This window comes from Giraffa tippelskirchi, chromosome 11, assembly GCF_054371585.1.
Source record: "Giraffa tippelskirchi isolate mGirTip1 chromosome 11, T2T-mGirTip1v1.2.pri, whole genome shotgun sequence".
NCBI classification, from domain to species: domain Eukaryota; kingdom Metazoa; phylum Chordata; class Mammalia; order Artiodactyla; family Giraffidae; genus Giraffa; species Giraffa tippelskirchi.
The window spans coordinates 21,550,538-21,573,311 of NC_137285.1; the positions used below are offsets into that span (position 1 = coordinate 21,550,538).

Below are 22,774 nucleotides of genomic sequence, written 5' to 3' on the forward strand. Positions count from 1 at the left end.
CCAACCACATTAGCTTTTGTTTTCTGGTTGCTGGGAGTTGTCATCTTCTGTCCATTGTGTCTGCAATGTTCCCAGTCTGGACTATGGGTCTCTATTTGTGCCTTTTTAGTAGCAACACCATTCAACCCCAGGGCCTTTGCACTTCCAGTTCCCACTGACTGAAAAGCTCAGCCTTCAGTACTCATGTGGCTCAGTCTCTCACTCTTTTAAATATTTGCTCAAATGTCATCTTTGCAGGGAAGCTTTTTCTGACTCCCTTTCCTCCCATTCTAAAAATATTTTCTCTACTTGTTTTATTTCTCTTCTTTGTACTTATTTTCAGACGACCTGCTATATATTTTCCCAATTTATTTGGTTTATAGTCTCTCTCCCCACACTAGAATGTCAGCTTTCCCCACGCAGGGAATTTGGTCTGAATCTCTGTCATATCCCCAGCTCCCACAACAGCACCTAGTGCAAAGTAGGGGCTCAATAAATATTTACCCAAAGAATGAGTGAGTGAGGATTAAGGAAGACAGTTTTAACTTTCTTCATTTGTTTTTCCTTTTTCTTTCTTTTTTCTTTTTGTTGCAAAATCTGAACAGGCACCAGGCTTCCTTCCCCAGGCAGCCTCGTTATATAATCAGGACCTTCGTTCAGCAAGAAGCTGTCAGCACTGCTTCAAGCGGTTATACTTAGTGTTTCCAGCCTCTCATTTCAGCTGCATGAGCTCTCCCGAGGAGCCCTGGAAATTAGGCCTCGCTTCTACAGGGAGAGAGGACTTCTGGCACCAGGCAAGGTGGCCCTGGAGGCTGATGGGGCATTTGTGGGTGGTGGTGGACTAGCAGCCCTGACCTCAGGATCAGCCCATGGCCGATGTCACGCTCAGAGCATCCACCTCTAGGGACGGAAGGCGAGTTCTGTCCTGTAAATCACAGAGATATGAGAAACTGAGGGTGGGAGTGGAAAGAGATTGATGGAGGTCAGATCTAAGCTCTGCCACTTGTTAGCTGTGTGTCCTTGAGTGCCCCCAAGTATCCCAGTGACTCTCTGGATTCAGGCAACAAACACAGCATCTTCAACTCAAAACTCACTTGTGTTTCTGAAACCTGCAGCAGACATCAGCAAAATCCAGGACACCAAATAGTGCTCGTGGTCCTGGCAGGAGCACCCACACCCTGCCTGGGGACCTGCCCAATAACAATGGGAAAGCATTAGCCTCTCAGAGAGCTCTCTCAGCCACTGGCCCAGTCCTCAAATCCCGAGGAGTCTAGGATTTCCCTGGTGGTCCAGTGGCTAAGATTTCTTGCTCCCAAAGCAGGAGGCCTAGGTTTGATCTCTGGTCAGGGAACTAGATCCCACGTGAAGCAACTAAAGATCCTGTGTGCCACAGCTAAGGCCTGGTGCAGCCAAATAAATAATATTAATTTAAAAAGATAAGAAAATAGGATTTCCTCAAAATTACAAACTTAAAATCTCAAGAAGTCCTGTGCACGAATGTTCCTTCCATGGCCAGTTTATTTGAGGGCTACAAACTGAACCTGGTTTGTTTTATGTATTCATTTTTAATATACACTCTCTTGTTTTATGCAATTAATAAAAGATTTCTACTTCAGGTTAGCTCATTATGCATTATGAATTTGTAAATGTCAAGGAGATGATTGCCATGAGATTTAGATACTGTGGTTCGAAAGATGTTGTACCCAGGGGGGACTTTCACTGCTGCATTTAATAAACTCGATGGCATCCCCTGCCCCCAAACAGGTGCTGGTTCTGCCCGGGGGCCACCGTGGAGCTCAGCTCCTTGGCGTCTCTAAGGCACGTGAATTTTCTTGCCAGGTCCCTGTTTTCCCAGCCAGTTTTTGTAAAGTTCTGTCATCGGTCCTAATAGCTCAGGTTGCTATTTCCTGTTCAAGTTCAACGTGGTGGAAAAGTTAAGCAGCTCTCGATAGTTAACTGTATGACCATCCTATTGAAGCAGATTTTTTTTTTTAATCGTCTTGGCCCCACCATTAGGCATGCAGGGATCTTAGCTCCCCCACCAGGGATGGAACCCGCACACACTGCAGAGTCTTAAACGTTTCCTCCAGGGAAGTCCCTAGCTCTACATCTTTTAAAAAAAAAATTTGATTAACTTATTTACTGGGCTGCCTCTGGTCTTAGTTGCTGCTCGAGGGAATCTTTATTGTGTCACGCGGAACCTTTCATTATGGCCCATGGACTCTCTAGTTGTGGTGCACAGGCTCAGTAGCCCCGCAGCATGAACCTGTATCCCCTGGATTGCAAGGCGGATTTTTAACCACTGGACCACCAGGTAAGTCCCCCCAGCTCTTCATCTTGATATTAGGAATAGCTTTCTGAGGCGATGGAGTAAGAGCACTGTGGTGCCTAAGATAGGGTTTTGGGGACAGCTCTGCTTTTTGAATCACTTGGAGCAAATTGATTAAGTTTCGGAGACTCAATTTCCTTATCTGTAAAATGGGGGTAAAAACCCCTTCCCGACTTTACTGGGACGGTTAAATGGTTTGTTACATTGGGAGGTCTCAATAAACAGCAAGACAAAAATGATCATATTCAGCTTCTCAGATATTAAGGGGCACCCATATCTGGGCACCTGAGCTAATAATAATCTGGGCACCCTTCCTCTGGGGCAGGGAAGCCTAATGACGGGAACCGAACAGGCTGAAAAATTCATTAATGATGCTCTGACTTGAGCCTTTTTCTTACTTGTATGTTTAACCGAGACCTCCTGCCTTACTACTAGCAGGTGTTGCTGTGAAAAACTGAGGTACTCCAGCTTTAGGGTTCAAAGTACAGGACTTGCTCAACACAAATATTCTTAAGGAAATGCAACTATGTTTAAAATTCTTTTTTTTTTTTTTTTTACACACTTAAAAGCCCGAGCATTGCTTTCACCTCTGTCTTTGCCTGCTGAATGGGGTGTTTGGGAGCTGGAAGAGTGAGACGGAAGCTCCCTCATCAACAGAGAAGTGTCCTTTTCACACAGAAGCTACTTGCAGTGCACATCAGTCATGTGATCCGCTATGTATCCGTCTTCTGAAAATAGCACCAAGGACCTCCCAAGGAAACACACCTCTCCCCACCCACAGGGGGCGTGGTTTTGGCGGAGCTGATGTCCCTCCCAGCTCCTGGATTGGACTCAGGTCTGGTCAATTAGCATATCCCATTCCCTTGGGCACAGTGATTGGTCCAGGAATAGGCATATGACCTCACTGTGGCAAATGATATTCCTTCCTTGTCATTCCGCTGATACAGAATCCTGAGAACGTTGGGCCCCTGGAACCAGACAAGCCTGGAGCCATGGACACTTTGATTATGTGAGCCAATAAATAACTTTGACTTAAGTTTTTGTCTTTAGAAAATGTAACATTGCTCTGAATCCTATGGTACCAGACAACAAGAAATCTCTTGGCCCTGTGCAGACTAAATGAAGTGATTTGACAAGCCAAGAAATTTTAACTTGGGTTCTCCAAGACAGGAATGTGTAGGACTACATCTACATCCATCAAGCACGGGTCTCCTTTTTTTCATCAACGCTTCCACAGTTGCACCTATCCTGTCTTGTATTGAAGGACACAGTCCTGTCCTGTGTTGAATCATTTCCTATACCTCCGTGGAGCTTCCATGCTTTGAAAAATCCGGAGAAGGTAATTAGCATTAATCCTGGCATGGTTAAAATCTCTCTAATTTTTCCATGGGAAGGTCCCCTAAACAAAGACTAAAAGATAAATATAATTAATTTGTGAGAAGAACAAAAAATATTTTAAAATGCACATGGGCATCCATGGTCAGGAGAAAGAACTACACAGATGGGACAAACTCGGATATTTTCCGGACATGGCACCATATCATCCTTTGCACTCAGATTTTATCACGGGGAGTGTTTTACAAACTATGATAATGAGTGATGATAACACTACAGTTTGGGGGATTCCCTGGTGGTCCAGTGGTTAAGACTCTGAGCTCCCAATGGAAGGAGCATGGGTTCGATCCCTGGTTGGGGAACTAAGATCCCACATGCTGTGTGTCCAATAAATAAAACAATTAAAAAAAAAAAAACAAAAAAACCCCCCAAAAAAACCCACTACAGTTCAGTTCAGATGCTCAGTTGTGTCCAATTCTTTGCGACCCCATTGACTGCAGCACGCCAGTTTTCCCTGTCCATCACCAACTCCTGGAGCTTAATCAAACTCATGCCCATAGAGTTGGTGATGCTGTTCAACCATCGCATCTTCTGTTGTCCCCTTCTCCTCCTGCCTTCAATCTTTCCCTTCAATCTTTAGGGTCTTTTCCAGTGAGTCAGATCTTCGCATCAGGTGGCCAAAATATTGGAGTTTCAGCTTCAGCATCAGTCCTTCCAATGAATATTCAGGACTGATTTCCTTTAGGATTGACTGGTTGGATCTCCTTGCAGTCCAAGGGACTCTCAAGAGTCTTCTCCAACACCACAGTTCAAAAGCATCAATTTTTAGGTGCTCAGCTTTCTTTATAATCCAACTCTCATCCATACATGACTACTGGAAAAACCATAGCTTTGACTAGACAGACCTTTGTTGGCAAAATAATGTCTCTGGTTTTTAATATGCTGTCTAGGTTGGTCATAACTTTTCTTCCAAGGAGCAAGTGGCTTTTAATTTCATGGCTGCAGTCATCATCTGCAGTGATTTTGGAACATCCAAAAATAAAGTCTCTCACTGTTTCCATTGTTTTCCCATCTATTTGCCATGAAGTGATGGGGCCAGATGCCATGATCTTAGTTTTCTGAATATTGAGTTTTAAGCCAATTTTTCCACTCTCTTTCACTTTCATCAAGAGGCTCTTCAATTCTTCTTTGCTTTCTGCCATAAGGAAGGGTGGTGTCATCTGCATATCTGAGGTTATTGATATTTCTCCCAGCAATCTTGATTCCATCTTGTGCTTCATCCAGCCCAGCATTTCACATTATGTACTCTGCATATAAGTTAAATAAGGAGGGTGACAATATACAGCCTTGACGTACTCCTTCCCCAATTTGGAGTGATAATTTCACTAAATTTCTAAATTTCATAGCGACCATCTACTGGATATTGACAAATTCATAATGCACAAAAAACTAATCTGAAGGGAAAATCTGTCATTAATTGCATAAATCTGAGAATGTATATTAAAAAGAATTAAATAGGGACTTCCCTGATGGCCCAGTGGTTAAGAATCTACCTTCTAATGCAGGAGACGTGAGTTCAATCCCTAGTTGGGGAACGAAGATCCCACATACCATGGGGGCACCTAAGTCCTCATACCACAATGAGAGAGCCCTGTGCACCACAACAAAGACCCATTGTGGCCAAAAAAAAAGAAATAAAACAAACGAGGTTGAATTTGTAGACCTCAAATCCAGATTTGAGCAAAAGAACACTGTCATGCACTCACAGAAATTTGAACGGGTGCAACTTTCCCCAGAGGCACTTGATGTGAAAATCCTCAATGGCACAGGTTTTCATTTGACAATTTTTTTTTTAGGATTACACCCTGTAGAGGTAATTAAGAGCATGTATAAAAGTGCAGGAATGAGACTGTTGCTTTTGAACACTGAAAAATTTTAAATGACCTCAAATGTTCAGCTACATGAAAACTGGTTAAACAAAAAGTGGCATTTCCAATGATAAGATGGCACACATTAAAACTATCATATAGAAAAATGCTTAGATGGTGTGGAGAGATGCAAAGAGCAAGTTAAAACAATACTTGCCATGTGAGTCCATTTTAAATAAGTCAGTGGGAAAAGCATTAAGATATTAGGAGTGGTTATCTCTGAGGGATGGGAGTTATGTTTTTTCAATATTTGTATCTTTGAGTTTCTGCGAGGAATACATAATTTGAAAAATAATTTAACCCTCACAAATTCAGCATAAAGGAAATACAATTTTCTGTATTTTTTCTACCATTTGACTGTAGTTATTTTGTGAGTGGTTTGAGCTTTTCCTGCCTGTAGCAATTAGACTGCTTTTGGCTGCAAGTAATGGATGTCCAAAAGGCAGTTCTTTTTTTTTTTTTTTTTTAATTCAAAAGGCAGTTCTTAAACAATTGTTTTCATCTCAATGAACAGGAAGTTTGGCGGCACTACTTCTGGGGCTGACACCATGGCTCAAGGGTTGTCAGAAGCTCTCTCTCTTTCTGCTCTGCCATTGTAGTTGTGGGCATTGTGGTGCCTCAAGGTCAAAAGAGGCTGCCACAGTCCTCCTATAACACCTTCACTCTACAAAACGGCAAGAAGAAAGAGGGAAGAATAGAGCAAAAGGGCCCTTTGCCTCTTTCATCTGATCAAGGAGAGCAATCTCCCCACAACTCTCCTTTATGTCTTATTGGTCAACACTGTGGTTGGTTTGGATGTGTGAGGATTCATCCCCCTGCTCCCAGGGCAGGACACACTGCCACTTAAACCAGTTGGGAATGTGTTGAGAAGAAAGATAGGGCTGCTTCAAGTTTTGGGGGGACCTGGGTTGTGCAGAGGCAACAGTAGGTGGAGGAAGCAAAACCTATCTTTGGTGGCTAATGGATCCTGGAGTGAGACTGCCTGGGGTCAAATCTGATTCTGCCACTCTGCTGGCAGTGTGACCATAGGCAAATCATTTAATCCCACTGTGCCTTGATTTCTTCAATCAGAAAACAGATGATTGTGAATTAAGACATATCAGCCCTAAAGAATGGACAATAGGTTGCACAAAATCTTGGACACAAGTGTTTATAGCAGCACTATTCATAACTGCCAAAAGGTGGAAACAACCCAAGTATCTAATAACAACTGAATGGATAAACAAAGGTGTTATATCCATACAATAGAATATTATTCAGCTAGAAAAATGAATGAAGTACTGATCTATACTACAGTGGGGATGGACCTTGAAAACATTAAGTGCCAGAAGCCAGACACAAAAGATCCCATATTGTATGATACCACTTATATGAAACGTCTAGAATAGATGAATCCGTAGAGACACAGACTAGGTGGTTTCCCCGATGCTGGGAAAGACTGAGGGCAGGAGCTGAAGCGGACAACAGAGGACGAGATGGTTGGATGGCATCACTGACTTGATGGACATGAGTTTGAGCAAACTCTGGGAGATGGTGAAGGACAGGGAAGCTTGAAGCTTGGCATGCTGCAGTCCATGGGGTCGGAAAGAGTCGGACACGACTGAGTGACTGAATAACAAAAGAGATTGGGAGTGTGGGGGAGAGTAGTTAGGTACAGGGTTTTTGTTTTGGGTGATGAAAAGTTCTGGAACTGGATATAATGATAACTGCACAGCTTCATGAATGTACTAAATACCACTGAATTGGACACTTTAAAAATAGTTAAGACGGGGACTTCCCTGGTGGTCCAGTGGCTAAGACTCTGTGCTCCTAATGAAGGGAGCCCAGGCTCAATCCCTGGTCAGGGAACTAGATCCCACATGCTGCAGCTAAGAGTTCGCATGCTTGCAACTGAAAGATTCCAAATACTGCAATTAAAAAAAAAGATCCCACATGCTGTAACTAAGACCAGGCATAGCCAAATAAATATTTTTTAAAAAATCTTCTCAACTCCCCCATTAAAAAAATGGTTAAAATGGTATGTTATGTGCATTCTATCGTAATTAAAAAAATCAAACCATAGAAAGCACTTGGAGCAGTGCCTGCCCAGCCTATGTTAAATACCATGTCCTTGCTTCCAAAGATGAGTCTTTGTTCAGCCCTACACCTTTAAACTTGCTCCAAAATCCCACCCCTCTGGTGCCTTTCTTTTAGGCTGCTTTTTCACACCCCCTCCCACCACCTCTCCTGAGAATCCAGGGAACTTTCTATTGCTTCCAGGCCACGCTCGAAGTTTCCGGAGGGCTGTTTAGTGTGCTTTCTGCTTAAACACTCTAGGATGCCATGCTTCCCTGGGGTCTCCCCACCCTCTGGGGCGCTACCTGAAAGCGACTCAAGTTCCCTTCTGTTCTCCATCTTCACAAGCTCATCAGGGCTTCTTCTGCCTTCCTGGTTGTTGTTCAGTCCCTCAATCATATCTGACTCTTTGTGACTGCATGGACTGTAGCCTGCCAGGCTCCCAGCTCAATCCTTAATCTATTGTCTTTTCACTCACTCATTCATTTGACCACTATTTATTAGAAATTTCCCTTCCCTTCAGCACTATTCTTGACACCAGGTATTTGGTGAACAAGACAGGTGCAGTGGAAAAGAGCAGAAGTCAAAAAGTTTCTTCCTTGAAGAAACACATGATGCTGGTAGTAACTGTTATACAGAAAAATGAAGTGGAGAAAGGGGATAGACACAGAGAGAGACGGGGTACTTGAGGTCCTAGGTCCCCAGAAAGGTTGTCAGAAACGGGCCCCCTTCCTTCCATCACTGGTCCAGGAAGGGTATCATTCTTGTTTTCCTATGTAAGTCAGTTCGACCGCTTTTTTGAGAGGTCCCCACCATTCCCCACCATTAACTGGGTGGCGGAGACGTGATTGAGTCGATTCTGTTCCCTGGAGAGAGTGCCAGCGATGGTTCAAGTAACCTTGAGCATTTATTTGCATTGGAAAACGAAGACGATCCCTCTTGCAAAGAACGTCTCAACGAGTGATTCCGGTGGGGGTCGCCGCCCGCGTGTTGGAAGCTCTGGCGGTGCAGAGGGCACAGCGGTCTCTTCAAGCCTCTGCTAATTGGGGGAGGTGGGGAAATCTCTCTGCCTGGTGCCTCCCCCCCCTCCCCCCTTCCTGTCCTCTCCGCGGTCTTTCTTCAGCCGCTCAGGCCAGACTCGCAGCGCCAAAGACAGCCACGAGATGGCAGTGTCGCTCTACGCTTGTAGCCGGGAGGGCGCGTGGGTTGAGCTGTAGCAGAATTAGGGGCGGGGAAAGGCGCCAGGGGATCCGCGTACGGGGTGGCTGCCAGGTGGGTGAGGGGTGGCGGGGCCTGGGGAAGCCTAACCCGAAAGAGAGGGCTTCCGGCTGGGGGCCCCACACTTACAGAAAGTGGGGAAGGGCTGTTCCTGGCCTCAGTTTCCCTATCTGCACACAGAGGGAGAGTCTGGACTCGTGTCATTCTTTTGATCCTGCCCCAAGCTCTGAGGCCAGCAGGTTGGGCGTGAGATTCTGGGATTTGCTGGGTGGCGGGGGGATGCGGTGGGAGACCTGCGGTCTCCTAGATCATTGCTGCCAGTCCTAACCGCCTTCCCATCTTCAGAATCCAGGAAGACCTTTTTTCCTGCTCAGAATAACACCTGAAACCACCCTATTAGGTAGAGACTCAGGGGCCTGGTTAATATGCAGAAGTTTTTATCCAGCCGCAGGATAGACTGAGGCAGGGCTGGAATTCTCATCTTTGCTTACGTAAGAGCTCAGAGAGGGTTAGGTGCTGGTCCAAAAATCACACAAAAGCCACTTTCAGAGCCAGAGCCTTCTTCTCAGCCTCTGGTTCCACCAGTAGCAGCGTCGATCACGGCGTGGGGGAACCGTGTCTACTTTAGCTCCTGAATAGCAGCGCTCAGAACAATACGTGAGGGGAGGGGGGCTACAGAGGGAGTGGGCTGTGGGGGGCTCTGTTTTAGATGGTGTGGCCTGGGAAGGCCGCTCTGAGGAGGTGGCATTTGAGCTGAAATCTTAAGGGAGAGATCTTCCCGCTGCGGAAAGATCAGGGAAGAAGTGCCCAGAGGAGGAGTTCGATAGAGCAAAGGCGCGGAGGTGGGAACAAGGGCGTGCCCAGGAACACCAGGAGGCCGGCGCGGCTAGGATGGGCTGGGGTGGGAGTGGGGGCAGGGGTGGGGCTGGGGTCCTAGAGGTGGGCAAAGGGAGGTGTCTATGCCCCCAGCCTAGGCTCCGCCCTGGAGAAGCGGGGTGGCTCTGTGGGGTCTGCAGGGATGGTCCAGAGCTGGGGGAGGCAGGCAATCACTGTCTGCCATCACCTGATAGCATACAGACTCTTGGCCTGGGGACTCGCTGGACCGGTTCACCCCCTCCCCCTGCACCTCTGCCAGAAAACGACCTCTTATCTTTGATCACAGCCCTCCAGCTCTGCTGCCTGGTCAAGATGCCTGGGGCATTTTAGCATAGACTACCCAGGTCACTCTGGCTTTGCGCTCTCTGCGGGGACTTCCCTCTGGGTCCCTTGAGTTTGGGTTGTCCCCTCTTCTGAGCTGGAGAACTCCCCACCACCATCAACCCAGACAGGTCTGGCACACAGTAGGTGCTCAGCTCAGCAAATACTTCTGAATTTGCTGGGGAAAGAGAAGAGATAGCTGTGCACAGCCGGGCACGGAGGATCCCAATAAAGCCCTGGCAGCTTCTCAGGGATCATCCTCCCGCTCTGGGGAGACAGTCACAGAGAGAGGACTGATGGGCCCTGTGCAAGGCCATCCCAGACCCACGGTGACTACCCATTGTCCAGCCCGTCATGTGGCTTTCCTTGCATCCCAGGCTTCCAGCCCAAGGAGATCTCGGCGGGGGCAGGAGTTCCCTGCAAAAGGAGTCTATTAACTGCGATTGGAAGATCCCTTTATGTCTCGCAGTCAACCTGGGCCTGAGACTGGCCACCTGCCCCTAGCTCTTTCCTTCTTTTATCTAGGAAGAGCTGAGTGCTGCCGCTGCTAATGAGCTTGTCTGTACTAATGAAGCAGGTGCCCTGTCCCCCGACATCCCTCCTCACCAGCTGGGAGGGGCGGAGGATTGTTCTGCTGATGTGAGCTGTGGGCCCACAGAGGAAAATCAGATACATAATGATAATGACCATCATGATGAGAATGATAATGTGGGTAGCGGATCCCTTTAAATGAGCTCTTACTTCATAGGTCGGGGGCTTTATATACGTTGTCTGGGACACCAGGCGGACGCGGCAGTGGCTTCCATTTCTCAGATGGCAGAGATGGAGGCTGCGGAGGTTGAATGACTCCCTCCAGGGCAGCACAGCTAGAGTGGTAGAGCCAGGATTCTCTGCCTGGTCTTCAGGACTGTGAAGTCTTACCCAAATTTGTCTTTGCATCACCCCACCGCGGCCTTATTGACGGTTTCCGAGGAGTTTGACCCACTTTTTCATGGAAGACCGTGATACTGGAGCCAGGGGCTGGTATGATGGGGGCTGGGGCAAAGACTCCAACGCAGGTGGACCCCCCCTCCCCGCCCCATCCTTTACACTTCCGGCTCTGGAGCAACTTTCAGGGCATCTGAGGACCGCAGGCGGTGCTCCCACGTGCACCCAGCATGATTCATCCATTTTGTTTCGCTCCTCCAACCCCCAACCCTCAAGTCCCGGTCGGGCCGGTTGCCGCGCCCAGGGTGGGGGCGGAAATCTAGGACTTCCGGATAATGGATACTGTGACCCCCGCGGAGGCCCTGCCCAGAGGCTGGAATAGTCTGACCACTCGGTCCTCATCCCTGCCTCCGCTACACCCCCGCGCGGTCGCTGTCTGACCCTGCGCGGGGAACTCTTTCCGGGGATCTCTCTGGCCCGCGCCCCCTCCCTCCGCGCGCTCTTAGGGCCTGCGAGAAATGGGCAGGCGAGTCCTCTAGCTCGGGTAAAGAAGGGCCCCCCAAGGGTCCGTGCTTCTCACTACGCGTGGGTAGCCATCCCTAAGACGCCTTCGATCTCTCTCAGGACCCCTGACCGCGCCCAGCCAGCGCGTCCACGCCCCGATCCTAGTGCGCTAAAGAAACTCCTCAGGTAGCCCCCGACTCCCGGAGGCCTTCCCTGCCTTCCCCTCCCCCACAGGCACCCCCCAAGCTGTGCCAGACCTATCCCAGGACCTCTGGTCTGCGCACAGTCCCGCAGTTCCCGTCCCCCCGCAGACACCTCCCTCCAGACTCGCTGGCCCCTTCCTAGGACCCTCCCCATCTCCCTCGTCCCGCGACCTTGGGAACTCGCGCCACTACGCCCCGAATGCGCCCGGATCTGTCCGCACTTTGCCCAGTAGGTCATCCCTCCGGCGGTCCCTGTCCCCGCCAACGCCCTGACCACCCCCGCGGGGCTTCCCAGGCCTTCTGCGGCCAGGCGCCCTCCCCCGGGGACGCCGGGTAGTGGCACGTCCCGCCGCCTAACGCCGGGCGGCCGCCTGGTGTCCCGTCTCCCGGCGGCGGGCCCCTCCCCCGGCCTCCCCGGCCCCTCCCTCCTCCCGCCTCGCCTCCCTCCTCCCCGGCGCTCGCGCGCTCGCTCACTCTCTCGCTGGCTCGAGGGGCGGCCGGCAGCTGGCGCGGGCAGAGGCGGCGGTGGTGGCAGCGGCGGCGGCGCGACCGGAATGGGACGGGCGCCGGGGCGCGGGAGTCGCGGCGGCGGCGGGGGCTGCGCAACTCGGGCTAAGTGCGGGGCGGCGGGCCAGGGCGCCGGGCGGTGAGCCCCGGCGGCTCCCCGCTCCCCGGCCGCGCACAGCCGAGCCCGGGAGAGCGCACTGAGGCGCAGCCAGGGAAGCGCCGCCAGCGTCGGCCGCCTGCGTCTGGGGAAGAGCGGCGCCCTGGGAACTAGCCATGCCCGGCGCCCCAGCGTAGCCGCGGGGGCCGCTCCCGGGAGCCGCGGGCCGGGCCCACCGCGCACCGAGGACCATGCCGCCCCCGGGCTGGGCGCCGCCGCTCGGGCTCCTGCTGGCGTTGACGGCCCTCCGGTGCCCAGGTAACGCGTTCCCAGTCCCCATCCCCGACCCCGGCCGCAGCGCACAAAGTTGGCTCCCGCACGGGGCAGCCACCTCCTTCTCAAGTCCCCGGCAGCTTGCGTCTCCCAAACTTGGACAGATCTAAGGAGACTCTGAGAACCCAGGGGTCCCCAGCACGTACCTGTTTGCTCAGCGCGAGAGCTTGCCCTCCTTCCTCCTCAAACCCCCAGCTTTCCTGCGTATCCGTTCAGCGCGCAAGAGGCAACAGACTGGGTGCGCTCAGCCTCACAAGGCGGGTGGGGGCGCGCCTCCAGGAATCGAATCGCTTCTTTGCCTTGCCTTGGGGCAACATTCCTTCTAGGACGGCGGTTTTGCTGTGGCAGAGTCGGTGGGCCCCTTCTCTCGGTTTCCTGATGCCCGCGGACTCACCCCCGGCTTTCCCGGGACACCTGCGGGGCCCCATCTTGAGGTCGTCTCTGTCGGAGCTGTCTGGCTGGTGCACAGCTCCTCCCTAAGCCCCGCGGCACCCTCCTGCTTTTACATCCCCGCCGAAGGTGCCCCTTCCCCAAGTGGCCTTCCCTTGGCTACGGCGCAGCCCGCTGTTAGCCTCCTGGAAACGCGGGCTGCCCCAGCGCCCTGACCCCAAGGCGAACAGGCAGTTCCGGGCGCGCAGAGGCGCCTGGAGCGTGGTGATGTTTAGAGCCATTGCTTGGGTACCATGGAGCTGAGCTCCCCGCTGGCTTCGGCGCAGCTGTTGCCAAAACCTAGCGAGTGGGGAAAGGCCAGATAGTCAGGTGTTTTGGGTCTCCCCTGGAGTTTGAAAAGCTTTCTACCACCTTGGTGTGGCTACACGTTGGTTCCCGAGGACGCTTATCCTAAAATGCCAGTTCCTCCCCTCCTCCCACCCCAGGCAGCGAAGAATATGGTGAAGGCTTAGAGGAACGGGGAACAGTCACCAGCAGCATTCATATACATTTGGAGAGCTCGGTCCTCCAAACCTTTTAACATCAGGATCCATGATTTGGGAGCAGGTAGCTTTTGCCTGAGACAATTTCTTCTCATCTTGTTGATAAATAAACCACACAGTCACCCAGAACGCAGCAGAAAAATACAACTAACTTTTCAGCTTCAGCTGTCTTGGAGGGTTGCAGTTAGGAGCCAGCGTTGTTTGCCAACTTAATCTGTGATGTATTTGCATGGAAAAAGTAAATATTGTCTTGCTTCGAGATACCCTTAAGTGACCCAAAATATTAAATAAAACCTTCCACTCGGAGAAAGCCTTCTGTCAGAGATATCCATCGGCGTTCAGCTTTGGCTGGATTTAGAGAACGGTGCTGGGCTTAATTGTGGATGAATCTTCAATCGGCTTGGCTAATAAGCAGCTCTCCGCGTTCCTCTGTGGTACCAAATAGGGGCTGTTTGCTGGGGCTGAGGCTGTTTCCTCTTAGCCGAAGCCCTGGAGCCCGTTCTCCAAAGTGTACAGTCCCCTCGGACTTGAAAATTGCAGTTTTTGTCTCGGTTTTGTTTCTGAACCAGGGGGTCGGGGGGGGGGGTGTGGGTGGGGAGCGGTGGTGGTCAGAGTTTGCCTGGATGTGCTGCTAAGTGAAGATGAGAAATCTCCCAGAGAGGCTGCCTGTCTAATGCTTTGGAAGGCAGCATGGTGAACTCCGCTCCCTCCTCCGCTAGCAACAGAAGAGCTGGTGCCTGTCTCTGGGGGGGCCCAGTCCTGGCTGGGAAGGTATACCATCCCTGAAACCTGATGCTGGCCCGGTTCCGAGTCTGCCCCCAGGTCTCATCTGGGCAGCTCATTCTGATAGGTGCTGCTACGGCAGAATCCCCACTGCTGCCACCAGGTCCTTGCAAGCACATATAAGTCTTTCTCTGGTCCCCACCAGGGACATAAAGAGACAACAGTTGATAACTCTATATTTAACACCAGTTAGGAGAGCTGGGAGGAGAAAAAAAAAAAACAACAAGGCTGAAATTCCTGAAAGATACTTAGCTGCCTACCGTTGGTTGAAAGGTTCAGAGGAATTAGCTAGAGCATCCTTCAGAGCTGGTTGGATTTTCTGGTTAATTTCTGGCGTGATTTCCCGACCACATTTGACTGAGGCTCCAGGAGAGGGGCTGGAAGAGTTCAGAGGCGAGGAAGGACACACTCTCTTCCCCCATCACACACAGGGGCTGTCTGCTTTGTGCCCCCCTCCCCCCTCCTGCGTGGGTCGCTGCCATGGTAAAGAGTGTGGTGGGTGTATTTCTTTGAGCCTTGCAAGCACTTAAACATATGGAACTGTACTTGGTAAGAGTCAGCACAAATCCCCCGGCTTAGCGACTAGGGGGCCCCCATTATTCAAGCCACTTTTGTGCACGCTATGGCTTTGCAAATTAGCGGCGCTGTTCCAGTGCCTGCTGGGGAAAATGGACGTGCCTTGCTCCATTGACCCATTGTGCTCGGGGTCTAATAAAATCAGAGTGGGTGGGGAACCTCCGACAGAGGGTCCTTGTGAGTGGCAGAGCCTGCTAGTCTGATGGGAGGGTGGGCGGGGGAGACTTTGGCTTCAAGGCAGAGATGCTCTTAGCCGTGCCTGGCACCTTGGTGTGGCATGTGGTATATTTCTTTCTCATTACAATAGTGATTTTTTTTGGGGGGTTTGCCTGTGTGTGATGTTGCTCTTTAAAGAGGTGGCCTTGGGGATGACAGCGAGTGGTATGCCAGTGCTGTCGCCTTTCCCCCCCAACCCAGTGATTTAATGGCTGTACCGTGGAGGTTCCCAGAGTAAATCATTTCATTCTGCCTTCCTAACTCCCGCCTGCCACCGGATGCAGGGAACTTGGGAGGCATGAGGCTTCTGCATGAGCTGCGATGCTTGAAGCCAACAATGAGGGAAGTGGTTGCCATGGTCCAAAGGAGCACAAGAAACCCCTCGTTTGTTGACGTGAAATCTGAGAGGGTGGTCTCTGGGCCGGCAGAGCTCTTTCAGGGGCCTTGTGCCTGGATGTATGCGCATCGCCTCCCTCCCCCATTGTATGTGACTGGGCACCTCCTTTTTTTTTTCTCCTGGCTCTAAAATTGAATGGGAATGGAGAGAGTACATTTCCCTTTGAAGCTATGGGATTCAGCAGATGAATCATCTCCTATCACCATAGGGAGATGAGGCACCCTGGCACCTGAGGCAGCAACATGGGGTGGTAGTGGTCCCACCAAGTCTTTCCAGAGTAAATGATTGGCCTTGGAGAGCAAGAAGTGTTCTGGAGCATCTCCTCCAACAACCCTCTCTGCAAATGGCAAAGGAGACTCAGGCATGGAAAGTGACTTGCTCAGGGTCACACAGTGAATTGGTGACAGATCAGGGCTCATGGTTCCTGTAATTTCTCTTGTATTTTTTTTAAACTCCTCACCTAGGACTTTTCCACCCTACACAGAGGAGCCTTTCTGGTCAAGGAGTTCTACTTTCTGGTCCTTCAGAGAATTGTGACTCCATTTAAGGAGCCCAAGGTCGTGAGAATGACGGCTGCTGGGGGTGGCCAAAATAGCAAATGTCAACTCAAAAGGCAGGTAGCAAATCATCACAATGACAATGATGATGATGGTGGTGGTGGTGATGATGTTGGTGATGATGATGGTAATGGAGGTGGGATGATGGTGATGATGGTGATGGGATGATGATGGTGATGATGACAGTGATGGTGATGATGGTGATGGGATTGTGAAGATGGTGATGGAGATGATGATGTTGGTCATGATGGTGATGATGACAGTGATGGTAGTGATGGTGATGGGATGATGATGGTGATGATGACAGTGATGGTAATGATGGTGATGGGATTGTGATGATGATGATGGAGATGATGACGTTGGTCATGATGGTGATGATGACAGTGATGGTAATGATGGTGATGGGATGATAATGATGGTAACGATGACGGTGATGGTGATGATGTTGGTGATGATGGTGATTGGTGATGATGGTGATGGTAATGATGATGATGGTGATGGAATGATGGGGTGATGATGGATTCACATGCTTCTGAAGTTGCTCCCTGTGTTGCAGGGACCATCTCAGACTTTTCCTCATCTAAACAGGGTGAAATACTGTAATACAGGGTAAATGAACACTCTCACTATTCATAGTTTACAGATGAGGATATATTGAGGTCCAGAGATGCCAAGTAACTTGCCTGAGGTCACACAGGGTCAGGATTCCAGCCCAGGCATTGGTTTGTGCCTTATCCACCTCCTCACACAGCCAGATTTGCCTCCACAACCTTGCACAGAACTGTGTGGACAAGCCAGATCCACATTCCAAGGTGGTGGGTGGTTATTTCACTTTTTTTCTGCTCTCTCTGCAAGAAATACACCTATTAATTCAAGCTAAGGTTTCCAGCCATAGAAGTCAAACAGATTGGCATCAACTCTGCAGGCAACTAGGAATCCTTTGAGTTCTGTGCCCTCGAGGGATTAGACAGTTACATTAAAGGGTGAGACTTTGGCAGACAGACATCCCCCACCTTTCCATTTTGTCTCCTGCCCTGGTTCTTCCAGTTCAGTGTAGCTGAGAATCAGAAACACTGCAACTAACCCCAATCTACACTTACTGTGCATTCTAAGCCCCCTTCTGATTTTACTTCATTGAATCCTCAATGGCCTCCATGGGCTCAGGACTTGTGTTTGCCCCACTTTACAGATGAGGGAACTGAGGCCCAGAGAGGTGCCTTGACCTGTCAAGGTCACAGCCACAAAAGGATGGGCCATGGATGTGAAAGCACAGTGTATCTGTCTCAGAGTCAGTGCTCTTAGCTGCTACCTTCTCTGTGTTTGTAAACACTGAGTTTTGTGGGCAATTTATTGGACTTTGAGACTAATTTGGGCCCAGCGGATTCAGGGATGTGTTTTGAGTTGGAAACAGAGCTCAGTCTTTTTTGAGAAACCCATTTTTGGGAATTCTGGTGCCTTTAAAGGCAAGTCCCTTGCTTAGGAGCTGAGGGGGTACATTGGCAAGGCAGGGTGTGGCACTTCTTTTTAGTCCCAAATACTGTTTTGAAAATACTTGATATTTTCTAGTACTTCTAGAATGTTCATTTTAAACTGTTGTTGTTGTTCAGTTGCTCAGTTGTGTGACTCTTTGCAGCCCCATGAACTGCAGCCCTCCAGGTTTCCCTGTCCTTCACCGTCTCCCAGAGCTTGCCCAAACTCATGTCCATTGAGTCGGTGATGCCATCCAACCATCTCGTCCTCTGTCATTCCCTTCTCCTTTTAAACTCCTTTTTACAGTAGTTTTGCATCTTATAATTTAGCAATATGTATTTTATTAAAATTAAAAAAATTTTATTGAAGTATAGTTGATTTACAATGTTGTGTTGGTTTTAGGTGTACAGCACAGTGATTTAGTTATACATATATATTCTTTTTCAGATTCTTCCCCTTATAGGTTATTAAAAAATATTGAGTATTGTTTCCTGTGCTATATAAGAACCTATAGGTCCTTGTTGGTTATCTATTTTATATATAGTAGTATGCATATGTTAATTTCATACTCTTAATTTATCCTTCATTCCTTCCCCTTTGGTAACCATAAAGTTTGTTTTCTAAGTCTATAGGTCTATTTCTGTTTTGTAAATTAGTTCATTTCTGCCATCTTTTTAGATTCCACAAGTAAGCTACATTATGTGATTTCTATGTTTCTTTATCTGGCTTACTCCACTTAGTATGACTATCTCTAGGTCTATCCAGGACTTGGTGTTTTGGTAAATTGAGCCTGTGTGGAAGGCTTCAGGCTGTCTTTGGGTCATGTCTGGCCTGCAGGCATCTCTTCTTAGTTGCCAACATAAAAAGTGGGAGATGTCAATATCTCCATCCAGGTTTCTGGCTTCTTTCAAGAAATTGGGAGATCTGAATCTAGCCCCTTCTAGCCCCCTGACCTCTCCAAGACTCAGTTTCCCCATGTGTAGAATGAGCCCTGTCTTAGTCATCCTGGCTGTGATAACAAAGTACCACTCCCTGGGTGGGTTATAAACAACAGACATTTATTTATTCTTGACAGTTCTGAAGGTTGGGAAGTCCAAGGTCAAGGCGCCAGCATAGTTACCGTCTGATGAGAACCCTCTTCCTGGTTCATAGATGCTCGTCTTCTCACCGTGTCTTCACTTGGTAGAAGGGGCGAGAGAGCTCTTTGAGGTCTCTCTCTTTTAAAAATATATTAATTTTTTTTGGCTGCATTGGGTCTTAGTTGCAGTACACAGGCTCTTTGTTGCAGTGTGCGGGTTTCTCCTGTTGTGGAGCATGGGCTCCACAGCCCACAAATGCAGTAGTCAGGCATGCGGGCTTTCTAATTGTGGCGCTAGGGCTTGGTTGCCCCATGGCATGTGGGATCTTAGTTCCCCAACCAGGGATCGAACCCCTACCCCCTGCATTGGAAGGTGGATTCTTAACTGCTGGACCACTAGGGAAGTCCCTGGGGTCTCTTATAAAGGTACTAATCCCATCATGAGACCCCATCCTCATGAGCTCATTCACCAAAGGCTCACCTCCTACTGTCATCACATTGGGGGTTACGATTCCACATATGAAGTCTGGAGGGACACAACCGTTCAGACTACAGCAGGCCTTCAACTCTCCTGCTGATGTTGGCACAAGGTTGGGAGACACTAACAGGGAGACTGGTGGAGGGGTGTCCTTCGTGGGTGGGGGGAAGAGAGGCAGGAAGGAAGGGGCTGATGGGCTCTTTGCTGCAACAGTCAAACCTGTGAAGAGAAGGATAAGGCTGCCTACCGAGTGGTTTCTCATTCCAGGATTTTGCTGGATTCTTGGGTCTCCCCGCAGGGCTCGAATGTATTCCCAGATGGAGAAGGAGCACCGAGACTTAGAGGAACTCAGGGACTCACTGAGGACTTCACAGCTCGTGACTGGCAGGGTGGGGTCTCCTCTCCAAAGTGCTTGACTCCTGTCTCCCCTCTCCCTAAGGTACCTGCATGGCTTGGAGTTTTGCCTCAGTTTCCCCACCTTCAGGCTTAGGTGCGTGTGACCTCGGGGGCTTACATTCTAGGGCAGGTGTGGTATGACTGAGCAAGGGACAAGAAGCCAGCAAATCCATAACCACGAATGTCTCAGACAGTAATTGATGCTCCTCGTATTCAGTGCAAAGCAATGCAATATGAAGAGTATGGGCGATCCAGGAAGGCTTCTTGGAGAAGGTGGCATTTTTCTTATCTGAGACCTAATGGATCAGAACGAGCCAACCTGGAGAATGGTGTCAGAGGCAGGAGGAATTCAAATCTCTGCAAGGTTCTTTGCATGGTGCCTGGCCCGCATCAAATGACCAAGAAGGTCATTGACCACTTGAGCTCAATCATTCATTCAACAGACATATTGGTGCTCAGCACTGGGTTCAGAGCAGGGAGCAGAAAAGACACAGCCCCCACTCTGAGAAGTCATCATTCTGGCAGAGTAAGACAATAATAAAACAATGGACAGATACATAATTTAGTGTCAGGTGGTGATAGCCCCACTGGGAGAAATAAAGCAGGGTCACTCGTCACTTTTATTCTCCATCCAGGTGTTTGGCATCTTCCCGGCAAGTCAGGGCAGGAGGGACCCCTGATGCTCATTCTCTGCCAAGGGAAGGTGGGAAATAAGCCCAGGTTCTTTGAAGTTGAATTCTGTCATCTTCTCTTGCTCAGTCTGCCTTGGGGCCACAGTTGGGGCGTACAGAACTCCCCTCCCTGACACCTGACTTCTGAACTGATCAATACCCTCTCCTTATGTTTTGGCCCCAAAATAGTTACATTAAAAAAAATCAATAGAGTCCAATTGGATTTGCTGTATTTTATTACTGAAGGTGATGGAGACTCTAGAATTGCCCAGCACTTCTGAGCCTCGGCTGTTTTGCCATGTTAACCTAAATTAATCCGTTGGGGGACCTCACTCATCATGGCTGTGCTTCGGAGCCCAGGATTCAGTGCCTAGGAAGGGTGACTGAGAAAATACTGCATCTCTAATGTCTGCTTGTGCTTGGAATGCCTCCCACCAGGACTCTTAATGCACTGGAGCAAATGGACACGTAAAAATACTGCTGTGGCTGCAGACTGAAGCTCGCGGGGCTGACTCCGTGCACCTGGTGGAGGGTCCTGGCTTTCTTTCCAGAACTCTGGAGTGGTGGATGGGCCCTGCCTGTTCTCCAGGCTCTCGGAACCTGTGGCTCCCTTTATTTGCCTGGTTCTCTCCCTGCTGTGCGCTGCGGATGGATTTATATCCTTGGTTTGCTATGTTTCTCTCTGTAATTGTGCCATCTGCCGCTGCAGGCTCTCCTGGGTGAGCTGAGGGGGCCAGGTGAGCGGGGATGGGGGCACCTGGGCAGAGTGGTGAGGATGCTTTGGCAAATGAGGCTGGAAGTGGCCAGGTGGGAGGGGACTCTGTTCTCCCCGAGTCTGTTCCAAAGACTGGGCAGGAGGGAGTGGAAGGGGAGGTGCACGGTGTAGATGGAAAATGTCATTTTCCCCAAAAAAGGTTGTTTTTAGGGTGACATTGCAATGGAACTTTTCCAGGCCAGTGGAGAGCCGCTGGCTGCCTCTGGGCCATATCTGGTCTGCAGGCTTCTCTTGTTCCTTACTGGCATTTAAAAAGTGGAAGATGTCAATATCCAGGTTTCTGGCTTCTCTCAAGAAATTGGAAGATCTGGGAGCACTGATCTGGCTCCTTGACCTCTCTGAGTCTCAGGTTCCCCATCTGTAAAATGGACCTGCGTCCCCTGTGCTGATCTTCAAAACCTCACCCCGGTTGTCTTCCTTCCATCATTCTGCCTTTGTTCATAGACACATGTTTTCCTGTGCACCTGCACTGTGATAGGCATTATACTCGGAGCTGATGATATGGCCGGTACAAGGCAGGCAAAGGTCCCTCTCCTCGTGGGGTTAGGATTAAGGCACAGGGAAATAGACAGTGAAATAGCTAAATAACTAAAATTTTCTGTTTAGTAAATGGTTGTAAGTAGTTTTGGAGAAACATGAAGTGAGGGAGCAGAGAAGGAGCGCTAGGAAGGGATGTTTTGCAATTTTAAAGAGCAGGATCAGGAAGGTGATTTTGAGTAAAGACCTAAGGAAGTGAGGCAGCCAAGTGTTCCAGGCAGAGGGAACAGCCAGTGCAAAGGCCCTGAGGTGGGAAGGTGCTTGGCAGGTTCAAGGACAGAAAGGAGGCCACTGAGGCTGGGCTGAGTAGTAGATGAGGTTATAGGGACCAGAGCCTGGTAAGGACTGTGGCTTTTTCCTCGAATGAGTGAGTCTGGAATTATTGGCAGGTTTGAGCAGAGGAGACTGTGCTTTGAGTCACAGGAACCAGAAGCAGGGAGAGCCCTGAGGGGCTATTGTAATAGTCCAAGGATGTTGGTGGCTTGGATCAAAGTGGTAGCTAGAGAGGAGGTGAGAAGTGGTGAGATTTGGAGCGTAGTTGGAAGCTTGCCCTATGGGATATGCTGATTGATAGATTCATTCAATAAATATTTATTGGGAGCCAATTATATACCTACCTCTGTACTTAGAATAGGGGCCAAATCAATATATACATTTATATATATATATATATATATATAAAAATATTTATTTACTTATGGCTGCACTGGATCTTTGTTGCTGTGCATGGGCTTTCTCTTGTTGCGGTGTGCAGGCTTCTCCTTTTGGTGGCTTCTCTTATGGAGCACAGGCTCCAGGGCATGCTGACTTCCGTAGCTGTGGCATGTAGTTGCTCTGCGGCATGTGTGATTTTCCTAGACCAGGGATCGAACTGGTGCCGCCTGCATTGGCAGGTGGATTCTTAACCACTAGGCCACCAGAGAAGTCCCTCAAATCAATGTATGCTAACGGTGGACTTAACAAACCGAACTTAACATCTATCTGTAAGTTGGGTTTTTGCCTTTTATGCGTTCTTCCCAATGGCCCTGGGGAGAAGGTTGGGATGGATGAGCCTGTGTTTCCGCATCTGTCAGACAGACATAAAGACACATCATTAACGAGGATAAAGTTAAGAAGATCCTATGAGGCGATAGATGCAAATGCTTCTTAGCAAATGCCCAGCACATGCTAAGTGCTTAATAGATGGGAGCAGTTATTAATAATGTTGGTAGGACAGTTGAGGAAACCAGTGTTCAGATGTACTATTTGCCCCTGGAAATTGGAGGTGGAGGTCAGATTTGAGCTGTGCACCTATCA

At 49.4% G+C, this 22,774-nt stretch overlaps 1 long non-coding RNA gene across 1 annotated transcript in view; it reads right to left on the reverse strand.

Moving 5' to 3' along the window:
* Positions 1 to 533: 533 nt before the first annotated feature.
* The window catches only part of LOC145526008 (uncharacterized), a 29,764-nt gene continuing 7,523 nt past the window's right edge, over positions 534 to 22,774 (reverse strand). The window contains exons 2-5 of the long non-coding RNA XR_014068586.1: positions 22,174 to 22,544; positions 16,757 to 16,921; positions 12,759 to 14,525; positions 534 to 904 (exon numbers count right to left, since the gene is read on the reverse strand). This is a non-coding gene — a long non-coding RNA (uncharacterized LOC145526008). The remainder of the gene's footprint in view (positions 905 to 12,758; positions 14,526 to 16,756; positions 16,922 to 22,173; positions 22,545 to 22,774) is intronic.